Below are 17,232 nucleotides of genomic sequence, written 5' to 3'. Positions count from 1 at the left end.
AGGATCCAGAGTGGGTATGGATCTGCAATTTGTTACGTGAGTGTGTGTAAGAAAACATAGCTTGTTTAAAAGATGACAGGAAAGATAAAGAGCGCAATATTTGAATGCAAAAAGGTCAATTGATTTATTGAATATGAATATGCTTATGAAAATGACAAAACCTTTAACAAAATTTAATACATTAAAATAAGCAATAACAATTACTCTTGACTAAAGGAAATCAGGATAGTGTCTTCAGCCTTCCAATTTCCGAGTCCATCACCAGTTGTTGGGAAAATCCAGCTATCCAAGTCATAATCGTTATCAGTATCTTCCACAGCATTGACAGTCTCGTCATGATTAGGCAGAGGAGCAGTGATGACATTAGGAGTCTCCGGAGGATCAGAGGTAGCTGCCTGTATCTTTCCACTTCGAATTCCGCTTTCAACATGTTCACCTGTTAATATAAGTTCAGTGAAACCCAATGAGGAACTCCTCAATAGATGGCTGTAGAATGGGCCAGTCAGTGTGCTCATGAACATGTCCACTAATTCTCGATCAGTCGTAGGGGGTTTGACTCTGCCAGCCAAATCTCTCCATTTTTGAGCATACTCTTTGATGCTTTCTTTAGATCCCATAGTCATATTCTACAACTGTAGCCGAGTAGGTGCTAATTCAGAATTATACTGGTAGTGCTTGTAGAAAGCTGTCACTAGATCAGTCCAGGTGCGGATGTTAGAGCTTTCGAGCTGATAATACCATTCCAACTGTGTGCCAGATAGACTCTCTTGGAAGAAATGGATCCATAGCTTCCTATCAGTGGTATACGGCTGAATCTTTCTCACATAAGCTCTCAGATGCATCTGAGGACAAGACGCACCATCGTACTTAGTGAAAGTGGGGATCTTGAATTTGCGAGGAATGACCACATCAGAGACCAGTCCCAAGCTTTCGAAATCCAGACCGGGCGCCTTCTGACCCTCCATAGCTAGCATACGTTCTTCCAGCAACTTGTACTTGCCATCTCTTGGAGAGTACTGTTCATTCTCATAATCTTCATCATCGTCCTCAGGATTGAAGAGATCAACATTCTCCTATTCTGAATCATTCTCAGTCTCATCTTCTTTGTCCTTCGGAATTCCCAACTTGAATCCTGCAGCCTGTCCTTTAAGCCTTCTTCCCGGGTTGATGTAACTCACAAATTTCTTGTCTTTCTTCTTCTCGAGCAAGAGAGCCTTCAGTTCTTCCTGCCCCTTGGATAAGCTTAGCATCATCTCCTGGAATTGAGCATTCTGAGCCTGGAGATCTTTGACAGTTTGTTCGAGAGCCATTTTTCTGTTTAGAATGAAGACCGTGAGAACATTGATCTTTTAGAATACCTGTTATGCAATGCTATGTTATGCTATGCAATGTATGAAATGTTTTCAAGGACTCTTGGAATTTAACTTTGCGTAAACCACCAAAAAGAGATAAATTTTTATTAATTTTAATCATTGTTCATTACAAGAAATAATAAAAATACAATGAAAGCTCAAGTCTCCCAGGGACGACTTCTTTTTGGGCGAAGGTATGCATTGAGTCTTCGTTCCTCATTAAGCTGGCTGGTAAGTTCTAACACTTTCTTCCTTTCTGCAACGAACTGAGTCTCGAAAGTATCCCTTTCCTCTCTCAACTGGATCCAGGATCTCTTCAATTCTTCAACATTGGTAGGCATATCTGGATAAGGAATGATCTGAGGAGTACCTCCTTCAACTTCTGGTCCGACAATCTGAGGTCCGATTGCAAGGTATGGCATGACGAGTTCAGGAGCTCTGGCGCGTACCCATCTGAGATAAGGTTCCATAGGAATAGAGTTTTTCTGTCCTAAAGTACTTCTTTTCACCATGCCCCAAGCTCGTACAAACCTTTGGCGGAGACCTTGGGAATCGTTGTCATAGTCAAACACAGTGCCTTGGATAATTATCTCATGTGGACCATCTCTTCGAGCATAACCGAATTGACGCAGGGCTAAAGCTGGGTTATAAGTGATACCTCCTCTTATCCCCAAGAGTGGTATGTTAGATAATTCTCCGCAACGGTCAATGATGATAACATTTTCTTTGGGTTGAGGACACCAATGGATGTCTGAATGTGAGAGCGACATTATCCTTTGCGACCATTTCAAATTTTGCTCATTCTTCAAGACTGATTGAGGAAGGTGCGAAATAAACCACCTAGATAATAAAGGTACGTAACACATGAGAGTCCCTTGCCTTTTCATAGTACGGGTGTGAAGGGAATGCAGAATGTCTCCAAGCAAGGTAGGTACAGGGTTATGAGTGAGAAATATCTTAATAGCATTCATGTCTACGAATTGGTCTGGATTAGGGAATAACACCAAACCATAGATTAGTAATGCTAGGACATCTTCGAAAGCATGGACATCCATAACTTTTAAGAATTCTCGGGCCTTATTTATCAGAAATTTGGCAAGTAAACCCTTAACTCAACTTCTTGTTACCCAATTAGTTTCAATGTCGGACTTTGTCATGTGTAAAGCCGCGACAACTTCTTCAGACTTCGGAATTTTTTCTAAACCACTGAAAGGTGTTTGATCAAGGATAGGTATCCCAAGCAGCCTGGAAAATTCTTCTAATGTGGGTACCAACTGATAATCTGGGAAGGTGAAGCAATGATGTTTAGGGTCAAAGAACTGGAATAGAACTCTCATCATATCTTCTTTGAAACCAGTGGTAACCAAATTGAGGAGGGACCCATGTCTCTTGATGAACTGAGCCTGATCGGGAAGTTCTGACACTAAATCCTTGAGTTGAGGAGAGATGGCTACAAAATTGATCCGGATGGTCTTCCTGGAAGTCATAACCCTGTTAAACAGAGCAAAGTCAAATCCCTAAGTCCTTGAAATGGTTAGTACAATGCCATGATGTTATGATGTTATGATGTTATGATATTATGATGTTATGATGTTATGATGTTATGATGTTAAGTGAATAACAAGCACAAGCAAGTCACACAACCATCATTCCTAAGTTTTAAGGCTTGCATGAGTTCCATAGGTAAGTACCCTCCCCACTGAAGTTTAGTTGGTTCAACCTGTCCTAGAATAGTAACCGGGTTCTAGAAGGATCTCAAATCATTGACCTTCCTTTAAGTCCACTTCAGTGCAACACCAAGTGGTTGACCGAAGCTTCCCTAAAGTCCAATCTCAAAGAGTGTAGTATCGAGTCTCAACCAACCCCAGTCGGAACCGAAGTCAGTTATCTCACTACTTTCTAATGGCTAGGATGAGTCAATTAGGGTTCTAAAGGTCGGGTTAATGCTTTGATGACACCACGCGGAAGCCAAATTTTTCCTCAAGTAAACATGAGGAACATCAGGACATCCAAAGTGTCACATTAACCGTAGCCATCATTTTAACCATTCCAGTATACGCCGGATAGTCGCGATGATCTATTGCTACTTACCTAAGGTACACTAGATCCGGGTGTAGGATCTTTCACTCAAAAATACCCAAGCAATCCCTTAAAAGTAAATCAGACAATTTGAATAAGTGATCTTGTTTTTAAGGTAACCTCTCTTTTTAAGGATCCCCAGCAGAGTCGCCAGTTCTGTCATACGGTGAACTGGACTTTTTGTGTTTTGCTTTGGAAAGCAAATGTCGCGGTTAGCAAGAGTCGCCACCGACTTTTCTTTTATCCAATAAGGAAAGGTGGAAAAGAACAAGAAAGACCTTAATTAGATTTTGGGTTCGGGAGGTACATTATACAAAGGGAAGGTATTAGCACTCTTTGTATCCATGGATATCCATGGGCTCTTAATCGCTGGATCACTTATGTTTGTCTGAAAAAGTGTTTGTGAGTTGCTTAAAAATGTTTTTGAAAAAAGAGTTTAACTTTGTAATGATTCTTATGCGAATGTATACAAAGTATTTATCTCGTTTAATTTTGAAAGCGGTTTAAAAAAATATAACTTGGCAATGATTCTAGTATGAATGTATACCAAGTGGTGATTTTCTAGTATTTGCAAAGTGTGAGATATGGAAAATGTTTTAAGTAGTGATTCAGCATTTAAGAGTTATACCTACCCAAGGTCTTTATGGGCATTTCCTATCCTTATGAGGGTAAAACCGCCCTTACTATTGAGAAGTAAGTAGTTTTATCCTTTGGATGTAAAAGGGTCATCGTAGGGTCATCGATCGGTCATTGAAGGCAACATTCGTAAGGATACCTTAGCATTCGGAGGGACGATCATCATTTAACCGTAGGCTACACCGAAGGGTCATCGAGGGACAAAATCATATTCGAAGGCAACATCCGAGGGACTATGATTTATTTTATAGGGACATGATGATTTAATCGAAAGGTCTTTGCTAAGTGTATCCCCACGTTCGCGGAACATGACCGTAATACCGTAAGGCAACAAAGAGAGGTCCAAGATCACATATTTAAAGGCAAAGTTTTACAATTAATTAGATAGCCGTAATCAATTAGGTAGTTAGGGTGAATTTCCACATTAAAATCAATTAAGTAATTAGGGTGAATCTCCACAAGGGTATCCCACAAATAAAGTGGAATACCTAGCAAGCTACTTGTTCCTGGGAATATGTGAACCCTTACAACATTCAGCACACAGGTCAGAATACCAAATGGGGGTGCAATCGAGGATTACACCGCAAAGGAAAACACAGCAGTAGGAATGTCAGGCAAAATAACGCATGATTAACATAGAACAGATCATATAAGCATAGAACAGAACACCCGAAATATTAGCGACTGTCACGTTCGCCTCTGCCTCGCCTAGCGAATACTCGCTACATGCTCACTTAGCGATGTGCTAGCGAGCGACTGCGGGTTTTGAATTTCAGAACAGTACGACCTCAGCCTGCTGCACGCCTTATGGCATCCAATACATAAATTACATGGTTCAGCATTCACAATATTCAGGCACACTTAAATTTATATGCAAAACCTCACAAATGTTTATGAATTCAATTATAATATCACATGCAAATTAAGAACATAAAGCGGTAATAGTAATGCAAACCTGTTTGCAATCGAATTGCAACCTTGAATTGGCAAGTCGGATTGAGTTGGGCGGAGGTGACCTTGATGCAGATGAGTTTCCTTCAGGGTTTCCTTTAGGGTTGCTCTGAATTCTCTGGGTTAGCCTCCAGGGTTTGCTGTGCCTTCTCTCTATTCCCGTCTTCCTTTTTCTCTTTTTCTCCCCTTCTTCTGAATGAAGCTCTGCTATTTATAATGCTCTTTTTGTGACCTAATGGGCTCAGAATGAAGCCCAGAATTTTCTGATATCCGCAAGCTTCGCTAGGCGAGCGGTATAGCGAGGGGTTCGCTAGGCGAAGGATTTGCTCGCCTAGCGAGCAAGCCAGTTTGGGCCATTTTCTGGATTTGGCCATCTGTGAGCTGGGCCTTTGTTCTTTTAGGGTCAATGCCTTGAAAAATAAGTTGGGGTGCCTTAAGAGTGTCTTGAAAGATTAACGGGCAAATTTTGGGGTATGACATTACTCAAGTCCTAGTTACAAGGTGCGAGTGATGCACAAGTAACAGAAGGTGAATACTTGAGTTAGAATCGAGTGGAAACCCTGTAGAGGCGAGTGGACCCATAGATAGGAGAACTCACTGAGATTATTATCTCATCCCATTATTGTTGTTATTTTTCAGGTATTTCTTGCAGGTTGAATTCAAGAGAGAGGTCGTCTACTGATGTTTCAAGGGATGTTGTTTATCGTGATTTTCCGCTGTGGAATTGTGTACAATGAAGACATTGTACATCGTTCTTAGATATTTATTTTTAGGCATTATTGTATAGCATGTCCCATTGATGTTTTTAGTTGGACACGTGCATCTAATGATGCCATTGGGCAGTTATGTTGTGTCAGTACCAATTAATAACACTTGTATGATATTATTCTAGGTATATATTATACGGGTTGTTACAGTTTGTATCAGAGCAGGTCGATTCTCGACCTAGCCTTGAAGCATCATAAGTGAATCTATTCCTGCCTCATATGTGTGTTTAGCCAACATGATTCTTAATATCACTGTATGTAGTGTTGGACCTGATCAACCTAATGCTATGTGCGTGGTAGGTAGGATTATGATTGAGCGACCACGAGGACTCCGAAGTGTTGGTGAAACTTGTGCTTTAAGGGTAGGCTCAAGCCAAAAGTTATAAAGGAAGAAGACCCGGATAACTTAGTTGATGTTTTAGTAGGAGTCACGATTTGGGTAATGTAGAATTGAAGGGTGGTTTATGATTCAAACAATCATGTAGTGCTGAGGGAGTCGGGAAGTTGAGGATTTCTATTGGATACATTATTAGAGCTTTAAGAGAGACATGAATTTACTAGTGGAATAAGATATACCCGCTGATATGGAATAAGTATTGTAAGTCATTCCATATGGTGAAGGAGAAATGATGGTTATGTTGCACATATGTCATAAGGTCTGGAAGTGAGGTAGTGTATCAGTGTTTCAGTTTCTAAGGCCACTAAAACATTTTGGAAGAACGAGAGTACTTCATGGAGTGTTTTTGGAATGGTACCTTGCAGGTGGTTGAGAACTTGAGAGGTAAAGACGTTCAGTTTTGTTAGAAGCCTAAGGTAGTGGGTAAGTCTAAGGAGAGACTCGAGGACATGGCTTCCTATTCCAAGTGAAACAGGTATGGACCAAATGAAGGTTAAAAGACAAATCAAGTATATTCAGTCTTAGAAGGGAGATCGGATTCAGGATAGCTCGTCAAGGGTTTAGTGTTGGTAAGAAACTGTTATGGAATGTTGAGTTACCAAGAACCAGTTGAAAGGGATTTGTGTCGAAGAGAGAGAATAAGCATTATATGACAACAAAAGCTCTAGTATGATTGGTTGAAGGAGATTTGTGTTGAAGAAAATAATAAGTAATTGGATTTAAGGTATCCTAGTAGAATTGTTATGTAATTGGAACTGAGAGAATTACCATAGGAAGATAAGTGAACGCAGAGTGTGGAAGTAGTGTGAATATTGCAATACAATTGTTGTAATGAGGTACACTTTAGATAAAGGCACAATGGGATCATCAAGATTCATTAAGGGTAAGTTATGGGTGTGTAGTTGATGATTGTTCGCATAGAAGATTTCTAGAGTATGTAGTGGAGTGGAGGAAGTTATACCTTGGAATTAAGAGAAGTATGTGATAGCGGCATTATGGTCACAAGTATGTGTAATGGATTCTTTGTCTTGAGATGGATGTGAAGTAACACACACTTTGTTGAGTAGTGAGTCTTGTATTCCGAGAAGTTAAGTTTATGTTAGACAACAAAAGACAAGTCAAGCATGAGTACGGAGCTAAGTGTAGAATGTGAGACAAACTATGTCGTATGGACTCATAAGGAGGCGATAAGGTTGTTAGTAGCAGGTCATCTAGGTAAGTGGCTTTTGTGTGATAAACTATTCAATAGACATCGGTATGGAAGAGAATCCAAGTCAATGAGTATGTGGTAATATTAAGATTCATCTTAAGTGCATTTTATTTATATGGCAAGAGTAATAGTGGCTTATTCAAAGTCTGGTTGTTATTTATCTTCTTGAGGAGTGTTTGATTGGTTGATCACGGAGTATAAACATTCACACCTTGTTGGAGCTAAGGGTATCCTGAATCTCATAAATGTACCGTTGTGGATGTACAAATTGAGGATAGAATTACAAGTTACCGCAAGTCAGATTAATAGTTTTGAAGTTGGGATTTTTGAAAGTGTAGTGTGTACTTGGTCATCTCTAGAGATATCATAGAAGTCAGATGTTTGGGGAACCCGCCCGGTGAACCATGCTCAGTTTAAGTAAGTCTTGGAAGTACCACTATTATGACTATGAATAACTATAAGGAACAGAGTTGAAAGAGACTTATCGAGTGACGATCTTGAGGAGGTTGGTTATGTATTATACATATGCGTTACTAAGGTGTAAAGTGGTTGGTCATAGTATGGTATTGGTTAATTCATTCGGATTCATGGTCTTAGATGTAGATTCCATGAGAATGGTAATGGATGTGTACGATGATACTCTACCCTATTGGAATGATTCATGAGTTATACTTCCGAGGAGAACGGGAATAAGATATTCCTGAAGTTAACCATGTAACTCAGGTTGAATATTAGTAAGAGCATGAGCTAAGACTATTGAAGATGGATCTAGACGTTGAGATGAAGGGTTCTAGATGAGAAATGCAATGTTATTTCTAAAGATGTGAAGCGTTGTGTGACTCTGAGGCTAGTATGAAAACTCACAGTTACAATCTAGTTGCTTAAGGTTTCTTTGAAGTGGTGTCTCATTGATGACTCAAAGTTCTTTGATAGGTGTTATTTTGTTATTTGTCGGGATCCTGTGTAAGCAGAAACCTTGAAGGAATCAAAACCCTATAATAGGATTTGATATAGAATATAGTAACGAGAATTGGATATTGTCAAACTAATTTGGATAAGTTCATTTGAGCACATGATAAATCTGAATGTCATACACCTTTATGGTTGTAGTCGTGTGGCTCCTGTATATATATCTTATGGAGGATGTTGGTCATATTCTAAACCTTTGTGTGTCAACGAGAAATTTATTCTACTAATGGATGTCAGTGAGCTCGAATTAGTCCCTGGATAAATGAGGCATGGATTTGCAAGATCCAATTCAACCAAAACTAAAAATAATTATAAAAAAAATTCTTATTAAAAAAAGAGAATATAGAAAAATCTGATTCAATGCACCAAACTATCGATTTAGATAGTTTTTTCGGTTTAATATTGGTTTTCCAATATTCTTACTTTTAGTGGTCATTTGAACCAGACATAAGTGAGGTTTCTGGTTCAATCGATTTTTAGTCATGAGTCAGTCTGATTTTTATTACTATACTTAGGTCCACGGGATCGTGGAACTTAAACGCATGGTTCATGAAATTTATGCATCTGACAAAGGATTTTAATCCTAGCATGCAACATATTCTTTGGCACAAGTATGAATGAGATTTAATATACTCTCTCAGGAAGATCGATGCCCAACGATCCTATTTGAAATTGCAACTAGTATGATGCTGCTTCAACTATGTCTATGGTTGACAGAACCTTTGGAAAATTTATAAAATGTTCTTTCTTTAGAGAGGTTCACTATGATAATTTACCTTATTTCTGCTCCCATAAAAATAAGATAGATCACTGTTTAGAGATTTTAAAAATATAGAATATAGTAATAAATATATAATCAAAGAAAACATTGAATAAGATTTATTAAGAATCCAAAGTATAAAATCTAAAATATAATAAATATGTAACTAAAATATTATAGATTAAGAATGTAGAAAGAAATAACTGGATTCATTTTTCCCTTTATTTTCATGATAAACATGTATGATAATTTTTTTTTGTTTGTTCTTAGTATTTTAATATTCTTATATTCTTACTTGGATTTTAGAGGGTGTATTGAATTTATATTTTAAAAGATTATTTTAGTAAAAAAAAAGTATCGGAGATTTTAAAAGATTTTGTACGAGACTTTTATGACTTATTTCAGTAAAATTATTTCCAATCTATATCTTTTCAATTTTGATTTGGAAGAATTTATAACACATATTTTTAAATCTTAGAAATATTTATGTATTTTCAAGATTTAAAAGGATTCTATGAATCTTTGTATTAAGAAAGTAAATAAAAGTATCAAAAATAAATTTTAAAATTGATTAAAAAGTAACGATGATTTTAATTTCATATTTTTATAAGTAGCCTTTCTCTTTTTCTGCATATCTAAAATATAGCACTCCTCAATAAATCAAAACCTTTTTTTTAGTTTATGCTCTTGTGTTTGAACAACATATTCATAATGAAGGTTTTTGTGGCTTTTTTATAAACTACAAATTTATTGAAGAAAAAAAAGATGAAACAATGAAAAAAAGATTGAAAACAATGAATTTTTTTTAATAAGTTCAACTTACAATTTACCAAAACACGATTTTTTATAAGAAAATTACAAAATGTTGCAAATATGAAACAAATTTGTTTTTGTTTTGAATAAAATGAAGATTATGGATTAAAATTTGTGATTAAAAATTTAAAAATACAAAACATTTTGCATCACCACGATCATATTTTATAAAAAAAAGATTTTGTACAGTCACATATTCCAATCATACTCAAAGCTAAATATTAGTTTAGATATATTTTTATAAATATGATAATTATAAAATATACAATAATTTATCAAAAACTTTTCACTTATAGCTCGTCAACCACATTTACTATAGCCAAAGTGTCAATAGACTGCTTCTTTTGTATGGAGGGCTTTATATCTAAAGGTCCAAACTCTTCCTGATAACCTAGGCTCTTCTAGAAAGTCTCCAAATTTTCTTTCATTAATATCTCCTATGGAATCAAAGGTTCTAGAAAAACAATGTAGGTATGGGATCGTCGGTCCAAATGGGACAAGTCCATATTTTTTGAATTTGTTCACCAAAATTAGCTTTCCCCGTCTGGAAGAAATAACTCATCGCATACTCATCCGCGAGGACCTTATAGAAGGTGAGATGTGTGGGGTCTGGGGCGCATAAAAATAACTGATCCTTGAAATCCTTCAAATTCTCAGAATAGTCACTAAACTGCTTAACCTCTTGCTACAACAAAACCAGTCCTTGATTTCGAAGCTTGTATAGGGAAGTACATTTATGACAAAGAGGTGGAAGAAACGGTTCAAAGATGGTTTCAAGGTGGAAGAAACGGTTCAAGGAAGAAACTGTTTTTAGATGAATCTTCTAGCCCTTTTTCTGATGAATCTTCTAGCCCTTTTTCAAGGTGGAAGAAACGGTTCAAGGATGATTTTGAAGCACCATTATATACAAAGCTATCAGAAAGAATAACTACACCCAAATCAGGGCGAACATGCGCCCAATAGGTGTTATTCAGTCTGGCACAAGTCTGGCACAATAAGAAATAATAACTACGCCCAATAGCTTTCCACTCCCTGTAAGTCAAACACATCAAGTCTGGCACAAATCTTGGAAGACTTCCCGTTCAACACTTCACGACAAAAGGCTCAATAAAGGGAGACCCGTTTATTACTCTAAAGAAGGCCCAATAACAACTTGATGTAAGGATATAAATACTTCTACATGCATAAAACCTAAGGTACAAACATACTTTTCATACTTCAATCTATAATACTTTGGACTGACTAATTGACTTATGTGTTAGACTGCTAACCTTGCAGGTCCAACCATGTGTTATGCTGCACTAGAGATTTGTAGCACTACATCAAGAGTCTAAAATTACAATGCAAGTATAATTCTGGTTCCGATCCAAAACAAAAAGGTTCAATCACACCAAGAAATTTAATTTGGCAGAAGAACATAAATTAAAGACAATAAACATAATAACTTGTTTACCCAGTTTGATCAAACAATCTACTATGAGGGAAAGAGCAATTATCCAGTTCACTATACTTCTAAGAGTTGGTACAAAAGATTACAAATGAGTTACAATAAAATAATCACTAAAGTTCCTAAGAACAAACCTTACATTCTACCTAAGTGATTCCTAATCTCTCCAACTATTTATATATATATATATATATATATATATATATATATATATATATATATATATATATATATATATATATATATATATATATATATATATATATATATATATATATATATATATATATATATATATATATATATATATATCACACAAGCCCATAGTATTTAGAAGTATTTCCTAATCCCTCTTAGATATCTCCAAGGATTTCTAGAATTCCAAGAACACATTCGTAAGATTTTACCCTTGCATACATAAGATTACCATTAGGATTCTCAAACCCATATTTTTGTCTTCTGCTTTAAAGTTTTGAAGGTTGTGATAATAAGAATGCAAAAGATGCATATTTATAACTACTAAAACCCAACAAATCCATAACAAGCCCAAAACTCAATCTATTGACGAACGGATCCAAAAACCAAAACGAAGAAGCCAAAAATAAATGAGCCGAGATAATCAGACAAGATTACCGAAAACTCGAACCCGCGTCGCCTCCATCAATCGAGCTGCCCACTAGTGCTCACCCACCGCCCTCCGACTCCAATATCGCCGCCACACTGTTGATGATTTTTCAATTTTTGGAAATCATATTCTTCTTTTGCATACCACCTTTGTCAAACCGCCTACACGCAATTCTGACACTTTCTAACAACAACTTCTTGGCTACTTTTATGGCTTTTTGATTTCGGCAATCTTGAATTTTTTTTCTTTATCATAAACACTTAAGGTTTTAAGACATACTTGAAGAATATACACCTTGAACTGAAACCATGGTGATATCAATTTACCCACCAACCACCTTATTACTCTCATCCAATTCAACATCTATTGAACAATTTTTATCAAGTTCAAGCCTTTTTTGAACCTTGATCTTGCCACTTGTATTCACTTGCTCCCAACCATATTTTTTCTGATTCAATAGTTTAAAAAGCCCACAAATATGAAGCTTCCACCATTTTCAACTCCACATACTTTTGAATTCCTCCCAAAAAGGTTTATGTTTTTGAGTTTTGAAACCCTTCAGCCTCAAACCATAACACCTCAAAGCGAGTCTTCTTCGCCATAGTTTCTAAAAGCTCCATCCTCGCGTCTTTACTATTCTTTCCTTGACGAGACTCATTAAAACTATTACTTATGTAATTGATGAACTTTGATCTTCCATATTTAACTCCCATTAACTCATAACCCTTCATACCTCTTGGATAGCCAATGAGGACACAATCCACAATTTTTCCATCAAGCCGAGTTAGTTTGATTTGTACAATAAGAAAAGTTTTGTCGACCTTCAAAATAGAGTAGGCTATAGTATTTAGATATCCATAAGTGTTTAAAAGTCTATTCATGTAAATGAAGACTTGCCAACTAGGTAAGCTTCTTAGGCATTAGTCTTACTCCCAGAAACTTAATGGCAGGTCAATGGTCACATGATTTTTCATCCATTGTCTTCTTCAAAATACATTAAAGTTCTATGAAACTTACTCCAGACATCCACCATGTCTTGACCTCAAATCCTACAACTTGTTGTTTTTATGAAAGTTTTCACTAACTAATGGTGAACGGATAAAAATATTGGAACCTTCTAAAATAAATAAACCATATACTTTAAATCCTTTAGCTATGACCACTTTATCATGCAAAATATTAAACACCTCATGTTTAACTCTAGTGCAATAGCCTAGAAATCAAACATGCTTATGTATAACAAATTTGTCCTGAGATATGAAATATACCTCGTATTTTGGAGAAGAAACTCACGATCATCTAACATTTTAAGTATGACCATACCAATACCATAGACCTTGAAAAAATTATTGTCACCAAAGATAACTATTATACCTTATTCCAACTTCAAAGTCTAAAAGTATTATTTTCTTGGACACATTGATAAGAGCAACCTGAGTTCATGATCCAACCCTCTTCAGTCTCCAAACTCGACACCACTAACACATCATCATTCTCATAACTATCATCATTGGAGAAATTGCAATATGAACAAAGTCATCATTTCCCTTTTCCCTAGACAATCTCTCACGATGTGATTGATTTTCTGACAAGTGAAGCATTTGACCCCTATATGGTCACTTACTCTTCTTGAGACACTTAAACCTTCATCATTATCATCAATCTTCAAATATTTCATCTTTGAACATTCTTTGGATCTTACAATTGTTTAGACTTCACCCAAAGTAATAGTAATTTCCTTAACATAAAGAAGAACATCGTTAAAGTGATCAAAGGATCTAGGTTATCATCTCAACAAAAGTAGAGTCGTGTCCTCATGTTTAACCTCCACCCAGGGACGAAGCCAGAGATTTTGAACTGTGGGGGCAATATATTAATATATAAATTTATTTTTATTTATTTTTAAAACATAAATATATATTATATTTATGTTTTAATGAAATTTATCTCTAAAAAATATTTAATAATTTTTTAAATTTTTTATTTTTGTAATTTTCTAAAAAACTTTATCAAGATTTTTTTTTGTATATATATATATATATATATATATATATATATATATATATATATATATATATATATATATATATATATATATATATATATATATATATATATATATATATATATATATATATATATATATTATGATTATTTTATGAGATAACTATTTTTTAAAAGGTTTAGGGAAAAACTATTTTGGAATTATAAAAATAAAATACAATTCGACTATATTTTAGTCTAACATATTTTAATTTAATTATTAATATTAAAAATAAAAAACTCACATTAATTTCGAACAGTGCCCTAAAAAAATATTTATATACTTTATGATTTTCACCTAATTTTTGATAATATATTCATAACAATAATATTATTTCAATTAATTAAAAAAATACAATTATGATTAAATATATTGTTTTGATTAATCATATATATATATATATATATATATATATATATATATATATATATATATATATATATATATATATATATATATATATATATATTGGTATTAAGGTTTTGTTTTTTTGAAAAATATAGTGGGGGCATATGCCCCCATAGTAATACATGTCCCTCAGTCCCGACCTCCACCTTAATATTCTCAAGATCATCAATAATCTTGTGAAGTTCTGTCAGCTGCTCCACTATAGACTTGATCTCTACCATTCAGAATAAATAGAGTTTTTATTTCAGACACAGTTTGTGAGCCAAAGACTTAGTCTTCATGGCAACATCCCTTAGAACTTTATCTTTGAGGCATAAGATAATTTCACTTTTGGCATATCCACAATCTTGGTCTTCTTTGCTTCTTTTAGGCATGCAGGCATCAATGCACCATCCTTCAATGCTTCAATACAGTTCTCTTAAGTTAAGAGTGCTTTGTATATTCACTTTCCACAATCCAAAATTATTGTATTATGAAAACCTCTTGATCTGTCACTTAGAACACATGATGCTCACTTGCAAACAAAATCCCATTTCCCTATGGTGGGCGCCACTTGTTGTAAAATTGAAAGGTTTAATTGATGTATGGGGAAAAGAGCAATGTCATCCAAAATAAAAGACTTTCAAAAAAATAACTCTCTATGTAATAAGACAACAACTTAATTGACCAGGAGAAGATAAAGTAAAGACAATAAACAAAATGACTTGTTTACCTAGTTCAATCAAACGATCTACTATGGGGAGAAAATAGTTGCAAAATATTAAAAATAAGTTAAAAGAAAATAGCATCTCAAGTTCTCAAGAACAAACTCTATATTCTATCCATGTGTTTCTCAATCTCTCAAACTCTTTATATATGGATCACACAAGTCTAAGGTGTTTAGAAGTGTTCTAAATCCCCCTTAGATCTCTCCAAAGGTTTTCCAAATTTCAAGAACACATTCTTAAAAATTTACCCTTACCTCTATAAGATTACCATTAGATTATGAAACTCTTATCTCTGTTTTCAACTATAATGTTCGGAAGGTTGTGATAACAAGAATGTAAGAGATACATATTTATAATTGTTGAAACTCAAGAGATCTATAACAAGCCCAAACATTAAAAAACATGTCTATGAATAGAAATGGAGAAGCTTAAAACACAAAAACTCAGAAAATCAGATAGAATTTTCGAAAACTCGATACCGACCCAAATCACTGTCACCTTTCGAATCGTGCACTAGAGCTTGTCTGCCTCCCTCGTGGCTCCAACGTTGTCGTCCCTCCCTTGTCAATTTATGATTTTCTATAGTTTTCTTCTGCCGCCAACCACCTCCGTCGGACTGCCTACATACGGTTCCAACGCCATATGACGACCTTCAGCATGCTTTTACGACTTTTCAATTTCTACAATCTTTAAATATATATTTTTTCTTTTCATCACTTAAGATTTTAAGATGCACTTCAACAATTCTATTATCCTAATAATAAAAATGACATGACAATTATAATAGTTCAACTAGTATAATACATGTCATCTATTAAGTGCCACGAATTTTAAACTACAACTTTTTTTTTACCATAACGAAATAAATGATGCAAAATTATTTAAAAATAAAATATGAATTTGATTTCGTGAACATATCATAATAAGAAACTAAAATTGTAAGCTAGTCAAATATTTATTGTAGTTATTTTTTATTCAAAAAAATATTTATTTTAAATTTGCATTATATTCACTTATGTTCCTCAAATAAACAAATCTAATGTATATATAGACTGTTATCTAAATATATATTTTAGGATTACAAATTACTTTTATTTATTTATATTTTTTCATACTTTAATTGATTTTTAATAGAGCATGATGTTTTCACTGTCTATGGTATATTTATTTCTTTTATTATTTTATATATACTATTATTTCCTCATGTTGAAATCATTAGAATTTAGATTTATATATATTTTTGCAAATCGTTTATGATTTTTTTCTTCTAGAAATTGCTACAAATCTGACTTTATTCAACACTTGGATTTATCATATTATTAGTATATAGAATCTACATAATAAGTATACGTATATGATATCATAAATTCATAATCAAAGGAATATTACATAATTTATCAAGAATTCAAAGGACAAAATCCAAAAATAATAAATATTTAATTTTTATATTATAAATTAGAAATGTAGAAAAAAACAATTGGAATACTTTTTCTCTTTATTTCTACAATAAGCATGTTTTTTATAATAAGTCTTTTTTTATTCTTAGTATTTTTATATTCTTATGTTTTCACTTTACTCTTTTTTGATTTTTTTAGATAATTTTATTTTATTTACCTTATTGTTTTATATTGGATTTTTGTTTTTCTATTGGAATTTAGGGGTTATACTTAATTGAGATTTTAAAAGACTATTTTGATAAAATAAAGTCTTAAAGATCTTAAAAAACTTTGTAACATTATAATAAAATTTAGACTAAATTATAGTTTTGATCTCTCAATTTTATTCGATTCACGAAATTAGTCATATTTTAAATTCAAATATTTTTTGTCTTCCTTTCACATTTTTTATAGAAAATCGATGAACAATTGGTCCCCCTATTTTGGACGTTTTAAACAATTGATCCCCCTATTATAAAAAATTCACGAATTTGACTGTGTTTGGATTTGCATGATCCCTATCCAATTTTGATTATGTGTCAATTCATTAATGACGTGGCATATAATATTTGGATACATGTCAGCATTTTCAAATATTATAATTTCCACCTGAATATTATAATGTAGAAAA

The sequence above is a fragment of the Lathyrus oleraceus genome, chromosome 6 (genome assembly GCF_024323335.1).
Source record: "Lathyrus oleraceus cultivar Zhongwan6 chromosome 6, CAAS_Psat_ZW6_1.0, whole genome shotgun sequence".
Lineage (NCBI taxonomy): Eukaryota > Viridiplantae > Streptophyta > Magnoliopsida > Fabales > Fabaceae > Lathyrus > Lathyrus oleraceus.
The sequence above is the reverse complement of the archived record's forward strand: the minus strand, read 5'-3'. Positions refer to the sequence as shown.